We start from the raw sequence: 22,522 nt of genomic DNA on the forward strand, positions 1-22,522 counted from the left end.
GACGACTACAGGTAGGGTGGCTCTCGCCAAAATGGTTATGCTTCCCTGCCTCCTGTACTACTTTGTTATTTGCCGCTATTTATCTCGGCCCCCTTCTTTAGCATGCTCAGTAGGATGTTGCGGGACTTTGTCTGGGGCGCTGCTAGGCACAAGCTGGTTCTTGCGAAATTATACCTGCCGACGGTTGGGGGAGGCCTGGCTGCTCCTTGTTTCGAACATTACTATCTGGCCGCTCAGCTGCATTGGGTTGCCCGCTGGCTGGCGGATAGGGGCAGGGATGATACAGCCACAACAATGCCGCCATACTCGCTAGAACAAATAACCCGACTTTTCCATCCTCTTGCCACAGTTACGCGGCCGACGCCGCTCCTCTTAGCTGTGGCGCACAAGTGCTACCGCAGGGCCCTATATCTCACCCGCAATGCTGTCCCTTACGCGCCGGCCATACCTCTGGAGGGTTCCCCTAGCGGTGGAGGGGTGCTTACGGCTCCTGCGCTTGTGGACTGGTGGGAGGCCGATGTTCGTACGCTTGGAGATCTATACCGGGATGGTGAGCTCATACCAGACGAGACCCTGGTGGCAGAGGAGGGACTCCCGCCCAGGGGGTTTCGGGCTCACCGCTCCCTGATGGCGAGATTGACTGCCAAATGGGGGGACATGACCTCGGAACCCAATCAGCATCTAACTATGCAATACCTGCACGTCATGGCGAGAGGCAGGCACCTGGTTCGCTGGTTCGTGGCATCGCTGAGGGAACATGCGGCTGTTAGCTTGAGCCCACTTCGATGCAAATGGGAACTGGACCTGGGGCGTCCACTGGTGGATAACGAGTGGGAAAGGATACTGAAGAGTCCCGTGAGTATTCCAAGAAATATGCGGTTCCGCCAAATCCAGTTATTCATTGTCCACAGGGCTTATCTCACACAGAACTAATCAACAGGTATTTTCATCGTTACGATGCACTGTGCCCTAGGTGTAATGAGCTGGGGGTGGGGTTCTTGCACATGCTGTGGAGTTGCCCAGGGTTGGGCATCTATTGGCTCGTGATTAGTGGGCTGTTGCAGGGTAGCACGGGCCATACCATACCCTTTGACTGGCCCGAGTACATCTTGCATCACTTTAAGAGGTCCCCTAAAGACAAGGTAACGTCCCGATTCCTAGATCTGGGGCTTGTGGTAGCAAAGCGCATCCTTACAAGGCGATGGAAGGGGCAGGACCCACCGCACACACGGGCATGGAGTTCCTCATTTCAGGCATGGGCTAGGGCAGAGGGGACTGCCATCCGAAGGGAAGAAATGCTGGGGTTGCAGAAGGAGCCCATAGCTCCCATAGCTCATAGCTCATAGCCCATAGCTCTGGGAACAGATGCTATGTGCGTTACAGCGGTTGGAAAGGGAGGGCCACATGAGACACACGGAGGAAGTAGGTAATGACCACGCAAGCGGAGGCATGCCACTGGCCGCTGTACTGACGGGATAGTATAGTCCCACTTTCTCCTACTCCACTCTAGCACGAACGTAACTACACTAGCGCGGTTATGGCTGAGGAGCACACAAGTGGTCCGGGGGTGGTGAGGGGTGGGGGCAAATTTAAGGGGGGACGGAGTTAAGCATGTACGGACGGTTTACGCTGCCATTGTTATTGTTACTTTACTTTGTAAGTAAATCATCTGTTTCATTGATCGAGCTGAAGATCAGCATTTGACTATACGAGTAACTGGGAGGTTGATATACTGCAACTTAGAGACTGCAACAGAACTGGCAGAACAAAGTGCAGCTAGATCCTGGGTGAGCATTCATTGTTTCATTCGCAGTAAAGTTTAAATGCATGTTAAACTAATGTGGCCACACGCCCATGTACTGATCAGCAATCTATGCATGTTTGCAAACTTCTATACGCAATGCCTGCTATTACTGAATGTAATCTTAAAACAATAAAAACAAATTTAACAAAAAAAATAGAATGGATCGTATGGCTGAGAGGTTAGATAAACATGCCGAGCGGCTGGATATGTCTGAACGGAGGCTGACGGAGGTGGAGGAAGCGCATACCACCCTCGATTCTGACCACAAACAACTAGGTAGAGTGCTGCGGGTCCTACAGGACAAGCTGTTGAAGACCTTGCTGGGGGAAGACTCGTTCTCTAATATGTTTGTGGTTGAAAGAGCGCACCGTTCTCTGGGGCCTCGGCCTACCCCGGCCGGGGGCGCCACCCCGCCCAATCATAGCAAAGTTACCCAACTATCGAGACCGAGATATCGCTCATCGCTCTGAAGTTGGCCAGGGAGAAGCAGCCACTGGGATATGAAGGTTCTCTGATCTTCTTGTTTCCGGATACGTGTTCAGGAGGCGTGCCGACAGTTTACTCCGATGAAAAAACAACTTTGTGAGCTTGGAGTGGCCTACGGCATGCTGTACCCTGCAAAGCTGCGTGTCAACAGGCAGGGCCGATCCCACATCTTCATAGACCCGAGGGCCCTCCAGAAGGCACTGAAAGACTGGTCGAGAGAACAACGTCCGAGCCCGGAGCGGCAGCTACTAGACAAGACGGCCGGAGGGCAGCTGGAGGAGCAAGATTGATCTGAGACTGGTGACCGAGTGCGATACGTATGGTTTTTGCCCTGGGACAAAGTTGGACAAGTTGTATGAGAGTCAGAGGGGGTAGAGGATGGAGCTTTGTGAGCGGGTGTGGGGAGATGTATAAAGTCTATGCTACATTACACATCTGGGTTCAGTGTTGGGAAAGACGCATCTAGCTGAGAGCTGCTGGGGATGCTGACTGAGCTAAGCGCTGTATATCTATGGGGCATTTTGGTCTTGAACTGGGGCGCATGGCCCGGCGGACCCTGTCTCACGAGAAGACATTGCATGGCGCCCAGGACTTTGAAACTTGGACTGCGGACGGGGAGCGGGAGGGGGCGATCACTATATAATGGGTAGTTACACGAGCTGTTGGAGACGGTAACTTGAGAGCGCCTACATGGTGGCCGGATAGTATGCCTTACTGGATGAGCAACCTCTGCCTACGCGTGAAACACACCTGGAAGTGTTCCTTGTTTTTGAGGGAAAGGATGGGAGAGGGGAGCCGTGGGAGGGGAATGGTGAATGATCGCGGCCATGTTGGGGGAGGTCAGCTGTGGGAGGGGGGTAGTTGGGTGTTTCGAAGCAAATGGATGTTCTTACAAAGATAAGTTTTTAGTACACACATACAGGTTTCAAATGAATATTGTCGAATGCACAGATCGAATTGCGAGATGAGACCAACCAAGTGGAATGGGGGCACCTAGTACCAGCCGAACAACCCGGTCAGTGGAAGCGATTCAAGCACTCACGTGGAATGCTAGGGGCTTGAATGACCACCGAAAATTCCGCAAGGTATTACACTATCTGCACAATCATGCTATAGACGTTGCCTTACTCCAGGAGACGCACCTTCCAATAGATAGCCCCCTTCTACGCAGCAGAGGTCTACCGGGCATTATACATGCCTCCGGTTTTACCACACATGCCAGGGGGGTGATCACGTAGACCAACCCTAACTCTTCGTACATTTTGACCACACTGGACACAGACAGAGACGGTAGATATACCATATCAAGATGTCAGGGGAGGGGAATGGACTTGGTCCTTGTGCATTTATGGCCCAAACTATGACTGCCCTGATTTCTTTGAAACTCTGGGGAACGCAGCAGCTAAATACATGAACAGCCGGTTCCTCTGGGGTGGGGATCACAATCTGGTCAGAAACCCAGGAGTGGACAGGTCGGGGGCCCGGAGAGATGCCCCACAGCGGCCGCTAAGGCGCTGGAAGGCGCAATGCTTCGTTTAGACTTGCGTGATGTATGGCGCTCAAGATTCCCGCTCAAAGGGGGGTTCACACTTTACTCTGCTTATTATAATCTGCACACCAGGATAGACTATTGGATGGCATCTACTCCCCTTTATGAAGAGGTTCGAGAATGCAGGGTATTACCCCGTACATTGTCTGATCATTCGCGCTGTTGATAGCGATAACTACTCCTAGGAAAGGCATTCCACCATTTACATGGTGATTCCACCCATACTCGCTGTTGGACTCTGCCTTTAAGACTGAACTCGCAGAAGCCATTGAGACGTTCTTTGCGACTAATGTGGGGTCAGTGGACAGCTTCCAAGTGATATGGGAAGCCTTTAAGGCTTTTATTCGGGGTATTGCCATGGCTAAGCACTTGGGAGTCCTCTGAGACATTCGCAGACGCCTGGCTGATCTAGAGAAGAAACTGGGAGAGCTGGAGCGGCGTCAGCTGCTGAGTGCAGATGACGCCATGGCCTCTGAAATTAAGTCTCTTTTGGAGGAATATCAGGATACAGCAGATGCTGAACTTAAACATTTGGGAAAATATGCCACGACACGTGTGTATGGGGAGGGGGAAAGACCGGGAGCAGTTCTGACACAGCTGCTCCGGAGGCGTCGCAGCAAAGTCCTAGTTACAGAACTCAAATCGGCGGAAGGTGAGGTGCTGACAGAGGAGATAGAGATAGCGGAGCGCTTTAGAAGGTATTACGCAGAATTGTATTCTACACGCTCTTTGGGGTCGGACGAGGAAATCCCGGATTATCTCTCCTATATCAAATTGCCTTTCCTCACGAATACCCATCAGGGATTCCTGATGAGACCAGTGGAAAGGTACGAGATAGTCCTAGCCATGAATGGAATGCGGGCAGGTAGCGCACCTGGGACAGATGGCCTCAGTGTGTCTTTTTACAGAGCATTTATGGATATTCTTATGCCGCATCTCTCTGCGCTCTTTGATGATATGTGCAAGAGAGGCAGTGATAGTAGCCATACCTAAACCCGAGAAGCCGCCGGAGGAGTGTGGGTCCTACCGTCCGCTCTCCTTGCTAAATGTAGATACAAACATTTTTGCGAAAATACTTGCTAATCGGATAGCTCTCCTTGCGCAGGTATTAGTGGCCCCCGAACAGACTGGGTTTATCCCGGATAGAAACCTCACCTACAATTTACGTACGGTATTTGGGGCTCTACAGCATACCCGACAAGATACTAAGGCAGTTGCGGTTTTTGTGGACATGGAGAAGGCCTTCGACTGGGTTAAATGGCCTTTCCTGCATCATTTTTTAACTAGGATGGGTCTGGGTCCGGTATTTCTGCAACTAATTGTGGTATTGTATAATCGCCCTACTGCCAGAGTTCGAGCCGGCAACCTGGTGACGGAACCCGTCAGCATTTCTCGTTGGACGAGGCAGGGATGCCCACTGTCCCCACTACTCTACACCTTAGTGGCGGAGCCGCTGGCCTGTGCTCTCAGAGAGTACCACAGCCACAAGGGTATTAGATTGTCGAAACTTGAATTGATAGTGTCAACCTATGCTGATGACACCTTATTGTTTGTCCGAGACTCGGAAAATAATCTCTCCTCGGTCTTGCGGGAAATGGTACGCTTTGGTGCCCAATCTGGGTTATGAGTTAACTGGCCATAATCGGTCGTAGTCCTGCTCACGCCTGCTACTATGCAGCATGAACTGAAGTACCCCGTGCGGTGGTCCACGGACTCCATCAGGTACTTGGGAATTCAGGTCCACCCTGATTCTGAAGACAACTATTGCGTAGCGGTCAGTAGGTTGGAAGATGACGTGGTGACCTGGATCAAGCTGCCACTGTCTCTGCTGGGCAGAGTCTCCATAATGAAGATGGTGGTCCTGCCACAGTTTTTGTTTTTATTCATGAATATCCCTATGGCATTACCTGCATTCTTTTTTAGTCGGGTCACCATGCTACTAATAAAATTAGCCTGGGCGGGCAAGCGCTTCTGTTCCCTTGACTTGCCAATCCCTAGAACCTGGACTGATTTTAAGTCTGTAGTGTCTTTCCACAAGTCGAACCCTGTTCAGACAGTTGGGTAATATATATAAGGCTACTTTCATATCATATATCAAATAAAGGAAGAAACTATAGGGTACTTAAGGGTAAGATGTGTACCTATATTCCTGATAACAGTGGAGCTATTGATTCTTTTTGTTATTAACATAGCTAATTTAGCTCATGAGATTATATTTCTTGAGGGACAGGACCTGTGGGAAGCTGTAGAATCCTGGTTAAGTGAGATAGAAAGGAGTTTTGGTAAAGTTGGTGAGTGGTTAGGTGATCTAGTTTGTGGTGTTCTTCAATCAGCCTACAATGCTAATTACAATGATTTGTGCAGTTGTCCTATTTCCTTTATTAAAATTGCTAGAGTGAATAATTAACAGATATAACAATAGAATTAAACATAACAAAAATCAATAAAGAGGACAAGATTGATGGATTTGGAAATGGAAGACTATACAGTTTGGGTGTAATTAAAGATGATTGAGCAAAATGTTTAACTACCTAAGAAAATGAAGATGTCTACTAATTAATGGCTGAATAATAAAGTGTATTATTGAGGTTATAGTGTATTAAAAAAAAATCAGAGGGGTGCGGTTGTAAAAGTTTTTTGAATGTTCAATTTTGGACGGTAAATTATTTGTGCGAAATAATAGTTTTGATGGCACATATATTCATAACCAATGAACTAATTATGTTGCACTTGAAATGACATATTTATGTGATTAGAAATGTGATTAATAATGTAGTACAGTTATGCCATGTTTTCAAGCAAGACACCATTTTATCTTAATAGATGCAGTTTCTGGTGTTCTACTTATCTTATTTCTGCTCATTTCCCCTCCCAATTAGTGACCCGCTGCAAGTTTTCTCTCTCTTCAGTTTCCTCAAAGCATTAAAATGTAGATGGCAACTGTCCTTAGAAAGCATGTATTGTGAATGAAACTTCCCAGCGTGTTCTCTATGTATCATTTTGAAGGACTTACACTGGAAGTTCCGATTTAGGCCTGCAGAAGAACAATTTGTAAGAGTCTTTGTTTGAGAAATGTTTCATATTGTAGTCTACATCTATGCAGTGCAGTTGCTGAGGAAGCAAACAGAAGAATTCTCTAACCTTAAGAAAATGGGTAGTGCTAAGGAACTGTTACAAAAATGCTTTTGATTTGTCAAATGTGAGCTAACCATGATCATATCATGCTGAATCTGCTGTTTTGTAATTCTTTATGCGGAAAATGTGCATTAAAAACTCCTAGTTTTGAATTTTCGGAGTCAACTTCTCATCTCATTGACCTCCCAAGACCTTGTCTAATTTACATGAGACTTTCTTTTCTCAGTTAGAATGCCGTCAGTACTCTTTATGGGATTGTCACTTATAATATGCAGAGATTTAACTGCTTAAAACAGGGATTATTATTCGCTATTCTGATTGTCTGCTCTGCATCTGGGTCTTCATGGCATGTATTTCATTTTTATGTATCACTTATAGTAAGACTTCTGTAGCGCATCTTTTCACAGTGATTTAGTCATTGAGTGATCCCAGTTTCTATTTAATTCCCAATCTGCTATTCAATAGTTTAATGCTGTAGTGTCTCTTGCTGCTAGATCAATTAGACCAAGCTGAGGCAAATTGCCTGAGGTATAATTGAGGGTGTCTAAATTAATAGGGTTCCGAAAATTTTGGGGGTTCGGCCCCCACTACATCATGCTGTTTACTAAAGACACCAGTCTAAAAAGCATAGTTCTTTCAGCATTTACATGCCCATACATATGATGTGATAGAATGCTCCCTTTTGACCGCACCCCTTCAGCACCTTCTATTGGATGGTATTGTAATATCTTAAATTATGGTTTGTCGTATTCCCAGTGTAATGTGTTAAACTAAACTAGATGAAACCCAGCTCTGATAGTGATTTCTATTGGATATATACTTGCTTCGGACCAATCCAAATCCTTCTTCTATTTATTATCTCCAGTGATGAGTAAGTTCTGTGCATAATTTGTTAATGACTTATAGGCCATTGGCTTCTACCTTATCCTCTATTCTCTCTGTCAGGAGGTGGCTCTCTAAAATGCATAATCAGTCTGTGTCTAACCCCACTTCCTACACTTTCCCAGTGCATGACTCAATTAATGGTAACTGAATGTTTGGACCAGGGCATCTCATATTCAGGGCACATTTTGGTGATTACCTGTATCCTACCTGAAACACACTGAGGTATTGATATTGTAATGGAGACATCTATGGTTGATGGTGGCATGGTGCTCATTAGTGTCATCGGGCAGCCTTGCAGAGGTTGAGCTGTGACTGTTGACATTACCGTTGTCATTGATTAATCTGTTTTTGATGGTGATACAACTGAGCCACGTTGATAGCAGGCATGAAGGCTTACCTATCGACAGAAACTTTGCAGGCCTGTTTGTCAATGACAAAGACTACTGCCTAAGGTAGGGCAGTTGAGGCCGACTTCAAGAGCCATTTTGTCCTCTGCCTTAGTAATAGACAGTGGTTTTGATGAAGGCAAAGAATGTGATACACTTTCCAGAGATGGCGGTTTGATTTATTGGTAAACAGAAAGACCGTTGATAGCTTCAGAAGTGGTAAACTAGGCATCTGCACAGGAGATTAATGATCCAGCACAAGGACATTAATGTTGTCCCATTTCCTCCCAAAGACTTGAATAACAAGTGCTACTGCTTCTTAGGATGTTTTGAAATTTCACTGGATATTGATTTCTATCAGAAGGGCAACGTTATTAATGCAAATAAAAGTTGCAGTTTTAAAAAAAAAAAATCTTTTTATTTAATGATAAACATACGAAAAAACATACAAACAAATCAAAAAGGCAGTACATAACGTTACTCAACATTACAAAAAGCTCAATACAAGATAAAAATATAGAATTAAGCGTTGGGATACATGACAAAAGGAAAACATCCATTATTGTTCCATATTCAAACCAATTAAATATTTTCAAAAGTCGCAGTGTTGTGGAATTTGTATCACCTGACAAGTGAAATAGGCAACTTCTGTATAACACTAGCCCCCCAACTAAATAGCAATAATAGCGCATACAAGAACTGCAATATCGGTGTGTGGTGTACATATGTGGGTTGTCCCTCCTGTACAGAGATAAGTGTGTGTGATATATGGGTGTGCTCTGAATTCGGTTTGCCAATCATTAATAAACATTGGAACTTCTTTCTTCGCACCATGGCTATTTTGGAAAGCCTTACAAACGTGTCCTTTCAACAATGTTTTGCTTTAGAATATTCTCCTTATGTTGTTTTGAAGTTGAAGTGAAGCACTTTAAGGTTAGGAATATGTCTATTGATATAGCTGGTTCTTACAGTTTGTAAATCAAAACCGAGCTTTAGTAGCAACTGATCCAGCGGGCTATAGAAAATATGTCATAAACAACGCTACTCAACTTCATAACCTATTAACAAACTCTACACTAACTCATGGACCCATTTTATAAACCTGACATATTTTGGGCCTACTGAATCAGGTGGTCAGGATAAATTTATGTACACCTAATTTACAAATTATATACACTATTATACATTAGCGAAATGAATATTGTCATTATAACACATTCTCACTATTTAAACGACCACCATAGGCGACGTGATCTAGCTAATAGTAACCCACACTTCTGAATAACCAAGACCAGCTTGTTTGTCAAAAGTAAGATTTTATTACTAAATTATGGTATATAAGTTGAATGTTTTATAAATGAATTTTATTAGCAATAAAGTTAGCATGTTTGTAAAGAAACGTGAGTAAAATACAATTTAAGCAAGTAAATCAAAATTAAAGTAAATGTGTAAAGTTTAGCATTTCTAAAACCTAATTCCCTAACTGAGCTAAATAGATAGAATTTAAAGTAAAGTTCTTTGAGGATTCTTACGTGCTCCACGCAAAGTCCGTCAGCACATCACCCTCATCGGAAAGTCAGAAAGCAGCAGCCAGCCCATCCCTAGGGGCATGACTTTTTATACCTTTCTACGCTAACTAAACCACGCAAAGGAAAGTTTTCAGAAATCTTCGACGTCCCATTGGCTGAGAGTGACAAGTGACATGTCACCCACTTTTCAAAAGTTCCATTAGATCATGTTTCATAAAGACCATTGTCTCTTCCACGTGAAACCAGGAGCTTCCTGAGTTTGTAACAAATGTTCAAATTTGTTCTCGCTACGTCCAAGCAACTTCCGCGGATGCCAAGTTAAGGCTGACAAAATGTTCACTTTCGACCTTGGCCACGTCCGACAGAATGATGACAGCACATCAGTTTTTGCTTTGTGAATGCAGCTTTGATAAACGCTTTAATTCAGAATGGGCGTCTCGTGACTTTTGCAGAATTACAAGTCAGCTCTTTTCTGCGACTCAAGTGACTAGGCTCAAAAGCAAGCAACTTAAGCTTTCTAGTATAAAACAAACACAAGAAAAGTATTAATGTAAGAAATAATGTAGATTCTGTATCCACCCCTTGGTTCACTAATTAATTAACCAACCCGATTAGTCAAATGTTACCTAGCAAATGCAAACGAATAAAGCAGCGTTTATATCTACCAATCCATAAGATTTATTCGCACCTAGAATAGTAGAAATGACATCACGTAGACAAGGAAAAGCAAAACAAGCACATGCTTCTTTTAAGTTTGCAGCAGTTAGTAATGACAAAAACGAAAACAATAAATTATTTTATTATTTTGCACGAACAAAAAGATGCAACAATTATGCACGTTTATGAGCACACATGTTAGTCCCCCCATGTGTAAAGTTTAATCTAAGTTGTATTAGCACGACAAATCACAAATCATTAATATTATTATTCATGTTATGGAAATGTGACTTCACGAGTTTAAACAAAATTTTGTTTTCTATCTCGCTCCATCAACTCCCTCATCTGGTGATTAACAAATCACCACACCAGCACTCAAAATTTTGATTATTTAAATTTCTAAGAAATCGATTCAAATTCATTTGTATCAGTAAACCTAAAAGTCTGTTTCTGCATAATCTTTGGAATTAGCATAACGCTCTCTATGTAACTCCTGTAATTCGATCTCCCTTTCTTCTTCTTTTCTAAGTTTATAGATTCTTTTCTTTTCTTTCAACTGTTTCTTTCTTTTATGTAACAAACAACCTATTTTGGTCAAAATAAAAATGAATACTATTATAATCAAAGGTGCCAAAATCTTGCCAAGAATTGAACTTCCGATATCATGAAACCAGTTTTTAATTGTTTGAAACCTTTTTGAAAGTTTCCCTGTAAAATCATCCTCTTCTAAAGGAATTATCTCTGAATGCATTTGTGTAATATTCTTAATATACATTTCAATATTCTTACTTTCGTCAGGTATATATGTACAACAATGTTGTACATGTAAAATGCCACAGACTCCTCCCTCTTTTGCTAGGAGTATGTCTAAAGCAAGGCGGTCTTGAATTACCATGGATCTAATTGCAATAACTTCAACATTTACTAATTGAAACCCGTCAGCTGTATCAGTTGATAATCTATCAACTATAGTGGACAATTTTCTGATTCTCCCTGCATTTAGGGTTATACCAACAAAAGGTATTACAGCTTGAAAAATATCTCCCAGAACTTCAGTAAAAGTTTCTCTTTTAACTCTATTTACATAATTATGGATTTTAAACAATCCTTCTGAATCTCTGTCAACATGAAACACTTTAGGAAAAACAATTCCCACATAACAAGTTCCATACCAGTGGTCTGGAAGGTTGTAATAGGCTTTGTCACCACAAACAAAATAAATCCCAGGAAAGATAGGATCTTTTCCACCTTTAAATCCCCAACCTCCCAAAATCTGATAAGTATCTTCACAGTTACTTGCACCTACAAAATAATTATCAAAAAGTGTATTATCTCTTCTAATGCAAAGTTTTCCACTAACTGGTTTGTCTATGTGAATTGCAATATTTTCAAGCATTTTGCCATTTAATTTCTCATCCTCTTTCTGCCAGAAACTTGACTTAGTCTGCTTGACTAATTCATTCCTCTTATAAATTGCTCTTCTCTCCTCAACCATGTTCAAAAATTTCTTTCCTTCAGTACTTAATTTACATGTTAGATTATTCTTGTAAGCATACTCGTAAGTGAGTTCGTTAGTAACAAGGAAAAATTCTCTCATTTGTTTTGCTTTCTTATGCTTATTTAAAGCATTATCAATCTTAATATTTGCAAAAATGTCATCATAATTTGAATAGTAATATTCTAAACGTCCAGTTTGATAAAATAAACTAGTTAATACACTACATGTTACAGCATAAGTGAGAGGAAGCATATTATATGTTACTCCCTCAGAAACAGAAGCAGGTAACTTAACACAGACGTAGCAGTCTTTTGCATCCATTACTTTAACATATTCACTCAATAGCTTTGTGAATGTATTACTTGAAAAATCACCAATTGATTTATCTTGATGAATGTTAGGCTGATGATCAATAACTTTTGCAGACGGACTATGTTTAGTTTGGCTAACCAGAGCTTTGCTTGTTATGTTAACTTTGTGTAATTCTCTATTCATCTCCAAAGGGATAATCACAGCTAGAACCAACCAGAGCAGAATTAAAATGAGCAGACACACCAGAGTCATCTTACAGCATCTTTTAAAAACAGAACACTTTGAAGTGCTCTCCTTAACATAAGGCATTCTTGGTTAATTTTAGCCTAAAAAAAAATAAAAACAAATTTTAAAATTCTTCTAAATTTATATTTACACCCCCCTTTTAAAATTTTTTTTTTTTTTTTTTTTTTTTTAAAACCCTAAACAATATTTCTTCGACCTTATGTCATACATAAGTTTTCTTCAACTAAACAGTTTTTCTTCGACCTTGTGTCAATTAACAAATTTTCTTCAGCCTTTTGCCAATTTAATATTTCTATACTTCAATCATTGTCACTAATTTCTTGAATTTCGTTTTCTTCTTCACTACTATCATATATGTCAATAACAGGTGGAATTACTAAGTAAGTCCACTCAGGAGACTTGTATTTTTGGTTTGGTCTTATTATTCTCTTCCCTTTTCTCGATATCACTTCAATTTTCCTTCCAACTCCAACTTCTTTTCCAGGACTCTTTTGACTAGTGATTTCTTCAACTTGTTCTTTTGGCTTCTTGATCAATCTGACTCTCAATCTTCCACCTGGCCAGTAGTCTGCTTTTCTCACGTACTTCTTCTTTGGTTCAGAATTATTTGATTCTGACTTCCAAGTCCTTTTCTTTCTGTTTTCACTTTCACCTTCCACGTCACTTTCTTCAGTTTCGTAGTCTGAAATTTCAATTGACTCAGGAACTTCTCTATTCGGCAATTTCACTCCTTCAGGAACTTCACTTTGTCTTCCATCACTGGTACTCGGTAATTCGTCTTCCTCCTCTTCCTCAATTACCCCCAACTTCCCAGATTTCGGATTTCTGTTCCTTACTTCAGAGTTTGTTCTCTGCCTTTCGATACTCTCCTGGTCTGAAACTTCTTTTTGTTTTGCTTCTTTGTCTTCAATGGAGACAACCGGATCCTCAGTTATCTTTCCTTTTAACAGATTCTCTTCACCTTCAGAATCTATTTCAATTATTTCCAAGTCTTTTCTTGTCAAATTTCCATTCACTGGCACAGTTTCCAGATGTCGACTTTCTTGTCGATCTTCAGAATCTGGAATTATTTCACCTTCTGTTTCGCCTTCTGCTTCAGAATCAGAATCGTCTGTGGTATCACTTTCAACATCAGAACTCTCAGGAGTTGGTACTGGAATAGTATGACTAGGATGAATCCAACGTTTCAATCCTCTGCACTTTACAGCATTAGTAGTAATCAAAATTATCTGCCTAGGTTTCTGCCATCTAGGAGCTAGACAATTCCTTCTCCGATGTACTTTCGTTCTGACCCAATCGCCAGGTCTCAGATCATGTGTCAAAACCTTTTCATCTGATTGAGCTTCAGTTCCCACCTGATTAGATACAGAAGTTACCATATCAGATAACCTTTTACAGTAATCCAAAATAGCACTGTCATTTATGCTCAACAGTTTACCTACAGGTACAAAAGCTTGCCTCATAACTCTTCCCATTAAAATTTCATGAGGACTCAAACCTGTCTTTTTATCTGGTGTACTTCTTAATGACATCAAAACAAGTGGAAGAGCATCAGTCCACTTTACACCTGTTTCAAGACACATTTTTCCAATTCTGTTTTTAATTGTTCCATTTATTTGTTCAACCACTCCTGATGCCTCTGGTCTGTATGCACAGTGTATTTTCTGCTCAATGCTCAAAGCTTCACAAATTAATTTCATCAGTTTATTATCAAAATGGCTTCCTCAATCACTCTCAATAGTGACTGGAAAACCGTACCTTGGGATGATTTCTCTGAGCATCAGTTTTGCCACTGTAATTGAATCACAATGTCGTGTGGGGAAAGCCTCTACCCATCTTGAAAATAAGCAAACAATTACAAGCACATATTTCAAACAGTTGTGTAAGGGCATTTCGATGAAATCCATTTGTAACCTGGTAAAGGGACCACCCTCTCGACCAATTATTCCCGTCCCCACCACTGATTTTCTGTTCGGATTCATTTGTTGGCATGACAAACACCTTTGACAAAAAGATTCAGCAATTGTTCTAAACTTGGTGTTAAACCATGTTTCTCTGAAAAGTCTGACCATAGAATCTCTTCCCAGATGTGCTGGACCATGATATAATCTGGCCATGTCAGCAATCAAACAATTTGGTAAGACTACTCTGCCATCTTTGTAAACCCACACTCCATCTTCTTCACGTGGTCTACAATCTGATCTTAACCACAAGTCTTTTTCTTCATCTTCTGCTTCATTTTGTAAATCTCTAATCTCATGCCATGTTTCTACAACAGTTGTTAGCATTAATGAATTTGAATCAGTTTCTTTACTTCTCTCCCGATTGTAAGAATAATTTTTCCTTGCGCAGTATTTAGCTGTTTCATCTGCGAAGGCATTTCCCTTGGAAATATAATCAGTTCCTCTAGTGTGCGCTGCACACTTAACAATGGCGATTTCTTTTGGCAATTGTATTGCTTCAATTAATCTCCTAATGAAAACTGCATTTTTAATTGGTGATCCTGCTGATGTCATGTATCCTCTCTGTGACCAGAGTTGTCCATAATCATGCACAACTCCGTACCCATACTGACTATCAGTAATGATGGTAACTCTTATATCCTTTGATATTTCACATGCACGAATTAAAGCAATTAATTCAGCCACTTGTGCTGAACGAACTCCTTCAAGACATGATGCTTCTTCAACATCTACGACTGTACAAACTGAATATGAAGCTTTTAAGACACCTCCTTCGGATCTTAAGCATGACCCATCTACAAAGTAGACAAAATCCGATTCAGACAAAGGTCTGTCTTTGATGTCTTTTCTTGGTTTTGTGCAGAACTCCATGACATCTAAACATTCATGTTCTGTTTCAATGTCATCCACAATTTCAGAATCAGGCAGTAATGTAGAAGGATTCAGATTCAAACATCTTGAAATCGAAACATTATCTGCTCCTAGTATGATTTTCTCATACTTTGTCAATCTACTACTGGTTAAATGCTGAGTCTTACCTCTTGTCAACAATATTTCAACTGAATGAGGCACAAAAACTTTCACAGGAAATCCCATAATGATTCCTTCACTTTGTTCAAGACTAATACTTGTAGCTGCAACTGCTTTTAAGCAACCTGGTAATGCTTTTGCAATTGGATCAAGAACTGCAGAGAAGTATGCAATGGGTTTCTTCAAATTTCCATGTCTCTGAATTAACACAGATAATGCACATCCTTCTCTCTCACTGCAATACAGTTCGAAATCTTTCTCATAATTTGGCATACCTAAAGCAGGAGCTTGGCATAAGCTCTTTTTCAGGTTCTCAAAGAATCCATCTCAGCATCATTGAGAATAATTGGATCTTTTACATCTGACTTTGTCAGTCTTTGTAATGGTTTTGCAATTACTGAAAATCCACTTATCCATTGTCGACAATAACCAACCATTCCCAAGAACATTCTGACCTGTCTTTGTGTTCTTGGCGGTAACATTGCTTGAATCATTTTTATTCTCTCTATTGTTACTTGTCTTTTTCCCTTTGCAATTCTATGACCAAGATATTTTACTTCTTGTTTGCAAAACTGTAGTTTTGCTGGGGACACTTTATGTCCTTCTTCTGCAAGGCGATTTAACAGAATTATTGTGTCTGTTACACAATTTTCTCTTGTCTTTGCAGCTATTAATAAATCATCAATATACTGCACTAGCGTAGACCTACCAGGTAAGTCTAGGTCTTCTAATGATCTTTTTAACAGTTCGTTAAAAATTGAAGGACTTTCTGTATAGCCCTGAGGGATTCTTGACCATCCGAGGGTCTTACCTTGGAATCTGAAAGCAAAGATTTCATAACTGTCTGGATGTAATGGAACAGTAAAGAATGCATTGCAAAGGTCAATGACTGTATACCATTCAGCATCATGTGGAATCTGAAATAGAATTACTGCTGGATTTGGAACCACAGGACAACATGGAACGACAATTTGATTAACCTTTCTCAAATCTTGTACGATTCTAAATGTTCCGTTAGACTTTTTAACTCCCATAATTGGTGAATTACAAGAACTACTCTCCATTTCTTTTAATACACCTTGCTTGATCAATTTTTCAATTATAGGTGTAATACCTTCAATTGTTTCTGTTTTCATTTTATATTGTGGAGTGTTTGGAAATTCTATTCCCTGTTTCAATGTAATTTTTACTGGATCTACGTTTTTCATCAGACCCATCTCATTTCCAGTAAAATCCCATATTTCAGATTTCACTGTTTCTTTGAGTTCTTCAGGTAAATCTTTTTCTTCAAATGCAGGAAACAATTTTGTTTCTTCTGCTTCCATCATCATCATTGTCATTCTGTATAAACCATCTTCCTCCATTGTTTGTAATTCTACTCCATCAGGAGAACAATATATTCGGCAATTCATTTTACATAGGATGTCTCTGCCCAACAGATTCACTGGACTACTATTGCAAACCACAAATCTGTGTTTGTCTCTGTAATTTCCAATTTCAACTGGAACTGGATCAGTTAAGTCTGTTTTAATTTGCTGATTACTTACTCCGACAACTTGGATGGTATCCCCAGAGAGAGGTAGGTTTTCAATTTCCACTGATCTAACAGTAGAACGAGTAGCACCAGTGTCCACTAGAAAAGTGATGTCTACATCATTAACTTTCCCGTTTACAAAAGGACCAGACTGGTCAACCTCAAGAGTGGCTCCAACAACACACTCTTCCTCCTCTCTCGGGCACCGTCAACAATAATCATCAGAATCGCTGTCTTGACTTTCTGCTAATAAAAATTGTTGTGAAGCATTTTGCATTTGAACCCTTTGCTGCTTTTGCTGTTTTTGTGGTTTTATTACCTGTTCACTTCCCTGAAATCCCACGTTAGGATTATATTTTTGAACTCCCCCACAATTCGGAAAAGGTGGTTGTGGCAATTGGTCTTGACGATTATTCACCTGTTGTTGTTGCTGTTGCTGTAACTGTCGCTGAATATTTAATTCGTTTAACCCCTGTTGTATCTGTAGCTGTCGCTGCAGGTCAACACCATTCTGCATCTGTGGATTCAATAAGGGATTCTTTAAGTTTTTAGGAGGATGAGGACACTCGTCTCTCCAATGTCCAATTTCGCCACAATTAAAACAAGGTAATCTTTGTTTCAACTCCTCAATCTTTGGGCTAAATTTCTTTGGGAAATTATTACCTTTAAACTTTCCTTGTATCTGGTTTGTATTCCCAGTTTGAACAAAATTAGTGTTCTTATTACCCATGCTGGCAATTTGTTGCTCAGCCACTTTTACCTGAGCCCACATGGCTTTCTCCTTCAGCTTCTTCTGTTTTACTTCTATTTCATCGCTACAATACTTTGCTTTTCTTAGAATATCATCTACAGATAGTGATTGCCATCCGACAATACTATTTCTGATCATTTCTCCAATTTCAGGTTTTAGTCCATAAACAAATCTATAGACAAAATGGCTCATGTCTTTTTCATCTAATTTTTCATAACCACTGTATTGTTTAAAATTTAACAGTATTCTTTCATAAAAAGAATGAACTGATTCTTTTGTTTCCTGTTCTGTCCTTTCTATTTTAACCCAATCGACTTCTTTGGGTGGAATTTTGTTTTTCATCCAAACAATTACTTTTTCATAAAAATCCATTACAAGTGGATTTGGAGCACCTGTTTCTTTAATTCGCTCAGGTTCTGTTTTTGGCCAACTAATCGATATTTTACATTCTGTCCAAAGATCAGATGGAACGACAATATCAAAAAATCCATCTAAATCAATCCACAGAACTTTTGACACTTTGATAAATCTATCGACTTGCCTGTACCACTCAACTGGTTTCTCCCTCAATTTCGGAAAGTCATTTGTAAATAACAGAATGTCCTGTCTCGACCAAGGGACATGAACATATCCTCCACCTGCAATTTCTCTCATTGGAAATTGTTTTGACAATTTTTCCAATCTTTCATCTTCCTTCTTTTTCGTCCATTTTACTCTCCATTTGTTCAGTTCTCCTAGCTTTTTGATATAGACAATCAAATCTTTAATATGAACTATTCTTCCCATTGAGTTTAAACTCTCGATGTCACTTTCTGAAAAGTCTAATCTGTAATGTTTCGCAAAATTCTTTTGTTTACTCACATCGATTTCAAGTTCTGCTGCTAGATCCTCTAGTTGATCATATTTGTTTTTCGTTTTCCACTGAATGCTTTTGCAAATGAACAGTAGTTCATCATCTCGATAGTAATTTAAACTATCTGGACCAATTGTTCCGATTATTAATTCTTCGATATTTGCTTTTAATTTAGCCACATCAAGTTTTGGTGTGGTTACCCTGCTTTCAGGACTCCCTACATCTGATACAGCACCCATTGGTGTTTTTGGGGATAAATCCTCATTAAAAGTTAAATCAGGCATTCTCAATCTAGAAGAGTTTATTTCAGATAAATCTGAATAAAATTTTTCAGCAACTCTCTGAATTTCTGCATTTAGAGGAATAGTTAAACCTGTTTTGCTAGATTCTTTTTGGTCAAATACAGGCTGAACAGGACCAATCGTTACTGGAACTGTCACAGCTTCCATGCTTTTTGTCATTCTTTTAATTAATTCTTCTTTAGATCTCAAATATTCAGCAGAATTGACATCTTCAACATTTCTTGCCTCTCTGTTATAATCTTTTGGAGCTTCTCTTGCTCTAGGAGCCATTGTAAAATATCTGCCTTCGTTTCGAGCATTATCGAATTCTGGTCTTCTAGGAGTTTCAATAATTTCACAATTGTTTGGATAAAGTTTAGGAGCTTCATTAATTGGAGGTGCACTCGGTGAAGTTTCAGTAGAAACCACCGGAGTAGACCATGATCTAGGAGGTCTCAAAGGCTGATTCTTTCTAGCAGTTGTATATATTTCTTCCATAACTGCATCCTCAGATTCACTTTCCATAGATTTCCCTGTAGGAGTACCCATTACCATTTCATGAATTAAATACAATCCTTCACTCATGTTTCCCTGTCTCCACATTCGCAATCTATCTTCATGAGTTTCTCTTCTCCAAGGTGGATTTTTAGAAGGTCTTTTAATTCCACTAGCTTCTCTTTGTAACTGATACATCTCGTCTTCCCACTCAACTAAAGCTTCAAATTGAGTTGGTCTCGGTTTCGGGACAAGAGCATTCATTTTCTCTCGTAAATTTCTCAAGACTTTTACATTAAATGAACCATCATCAGGCCAAGTTAAAACACCGTCGTTCTTAGTATAGCGTTTCCAATTATCGAACCATAAGACAGTATGATATCCATATTCACCTTCCATATACGCTGCAGGTGTTTTATACTTATGAAGTAGTTTACCACCTCGCGTTTCGATTTTCTTGTCAGGTGAAAATAAATTCTTAAACTTCTGAAATAATGTTGGCTTTTTCTCAACATGTTTAAAATGATAACTCATTTTTAAGAGTTAAATCTAATTCACAAAATCGTTCGTAAAATATTTCCGGGATGTTCCGTAAAACAGCCAATCCGTGCGCGAAACACACCAACAAGCCAATGACAGTTGAGCTACGTCACTTTTCTGCTCAACCAATAAATTTGGAGTTTTTCCGAAGGACCAATCAGCTCACAGGTCGTCAGAGACTCAAGGGCCAATCAGAATATAGCTTGTGACGTAGGTCACCCAATCCCAGCGCGGCTCTGTGACGTACACAGCAGCTGCGGTTTCTCGTTTCTCACTCCTGGCGCTTACCCCTCCTTCACAAAATCTTTTCACAGCGCCATTTTAAGAGCACTTTTCAGTGTAAATTAATTCTTAACGATGACTATAAGGACAACATCTGTTCGTTTCACTATTTAGGATAGTTTACATACATTCAAGTATCCACACTTCGGAATAGACGGCGCTATTCACACTAAGGATAATATCCAATTGTCAGTAGAGTAACCCTTACCCCACCCTTCTAACACGTATAATTATGAACTCGCTTTGCTCTGAACCCACCGCGAAGTGAAAGTTCTAAGAGTTCCACTTGAACATAAAATACAATTCAAACTCGCACTTTCACACTGAAATTTCCCTAATTTCAAACACACATGAAATCCGTACAGGACTCTCACCTGTTTATAGAAATCATGCACCGTTAGCAAAATAACGACGTTATCCGTACAGGGCTCTCACCTGTTTATAGATATGAAACATGTACCCGTACAGGACTCTAACCTGTTTATAGATAATCATGCACCGACGCTAATTTACCCTTCATTCGAGCTCGGGTATAACTAATACTCTTATCACAGTGAGTTTTATGGAAGGCGCTTTGTCCCTATTCTCATGCTGCTTTAATTTCTTAGAAAACCCTCACTTTACAAGATTCAGACCTAGCCCTAAAACTGTGCTGCTCGGCGACAACACTATGGTACACGGCGATACCTCTTGTGATACTCGGCGATATCACTACAAACAGAACAGATGGCTTGCGTGACTAATTTCTCGCCACACAATCTATACCGGTATAGCTTACAGATAGCACGAAAAACGAACTTAACATGTGTTAAAACATCGATCCTATTTCCATACCATAATACTTTAGTAACCCTTAGCAACCACCATATTACCTTGGTTACTCTTAGCAACCATCAATTTCTGCTACCAGAGAATTGATCCAGCGGGCTATAGAAAATATGTCATAAACAACGCTACTCAACTTCATAACCTATTAACAAACTCTACACTAACTCATGGACCCATTTTATAAACCTGACATATTTTGGGCCTACTGAATCAGGTGGTCAGGATAAATTTATGTACACCTAATTTACAAATTATATACACTATTATACATTAGCGAAATGAATATTGTCATTATAACACATTCTCACTATTTAAACGACCACCATAGGCGACGTGATCTAGCTAATAGTAACCCACACTTCTGAATAACCAAGACCAGCTTGTTTGTCAAAAGTAAGATTTTATTACTAAATTATGGTATATAAGTTGAATGTTTTATAAATTAATTTTATTAGCAATAAAGTTAGCATGTTTGTAAAGAAACGTGAGTAAAATACAATTTAAGCAAGTAAATCAAAATTAAAGTAAATGTGTAAAGTTTAGCATTTCTAAAACCTAATTCCCTAACTGAGCTAAATAGATAGAATTTAAAGTAAAGTTCTTTGAGGATTCTTACGTGCTCCACGCAAAGTCCGTCAGCACATCACCCTCATCGGAAAGTCAGAAAGCAGCAGCCAGCCCATCCCTAGGGGCATGACTTTTTATACCTTTCTACGCTAACTAAACCACGCAAAGGAAAGTTTTCAGAAATCTTCGACGTCCCATTGGCTGAGAGTGACAAGTGACATGTCACCCACTTTTCAAAAGTTCCATTAGATCATGTTTCATAAAGACCATTGTCTCTTCCACGTGAAACCAGGAGCTTCCTGAGTTTGTAACAAATGTTCAAATTTGTTCTCGCTACGTCCAAGCAACTTCCGCGGATGCCAAGTTAAGGCTGACAAAATGTTCACTTTCGACCTTGGCCACGTCCGACAGAATGATGACAGCACATCAGTTTTTGCTTTGTGAATGCAGCTTTGATAAACGCTTTAATTCAGAATGGGCGTCTCGTGACTTTTGCAGAATTACAAGTCAGCTCTTTTCTGCGACTCAAGTGACTAGGCCCAAAAGCAGGCAACTTAAGCTTTCTAGTATAAAACAAACACAAGAAAAGTATTAATGTAAGAAATAATGTAGATTCTGTATCCACCCCTTGGTTCACTAATTAATTAACCAACCCGATTAGTCAAATGTTACCTAGCAAATGCAAACGAATAAAGCAGCGTTTATATCTACCAATCCATAAGATTTATTCGCACCTAGAATAGTAGAAATGACATCACGTAGACAAGGAAAAGCAAAACAAGCACATGCTTCTTTTAAGTTTGCAGCAGTTAGTAATGACAAAAACGAAAACAATAAATTATTTTATTATTTTGCACGAACAAAAAGATGCAACAATTATGCACGTTTATGAGCACACATGTTAGTCCCCC

At 40.2% G+C, this 22,522-nt stretch overlaps 1 protein-coding gene across 3 annotated transcripts in view; it reads left to right on the plus strand.

Annotated features, from left to right (window-relative positions):
- The window catches only part of RIPOR1 (RHO family interacting cell polarization regulator 1), a 1,634,668-nt gene that overhangs the window by 1,328,505 nt on the left and 283,641 nt on the right, over positions 1-22,522 (plus strand). The window lies entirely within an intron of this gene.

The sequence above is a fragment of the Lissotriton helveticus genome, chromosome 12 (assembly GCF_964261635.1).
Source record: "Lissotriton helveticus chromosome 12, aLisHel1.1, whole genome shotgun sequence".
Classification (NCBI taxonomy): domain Eukaryota; kingdom Metazoa; phylum Chordata; class Amphibia; order Caudata; family Salamandridae; genus Lissotriton; species Lissotriton helveticus.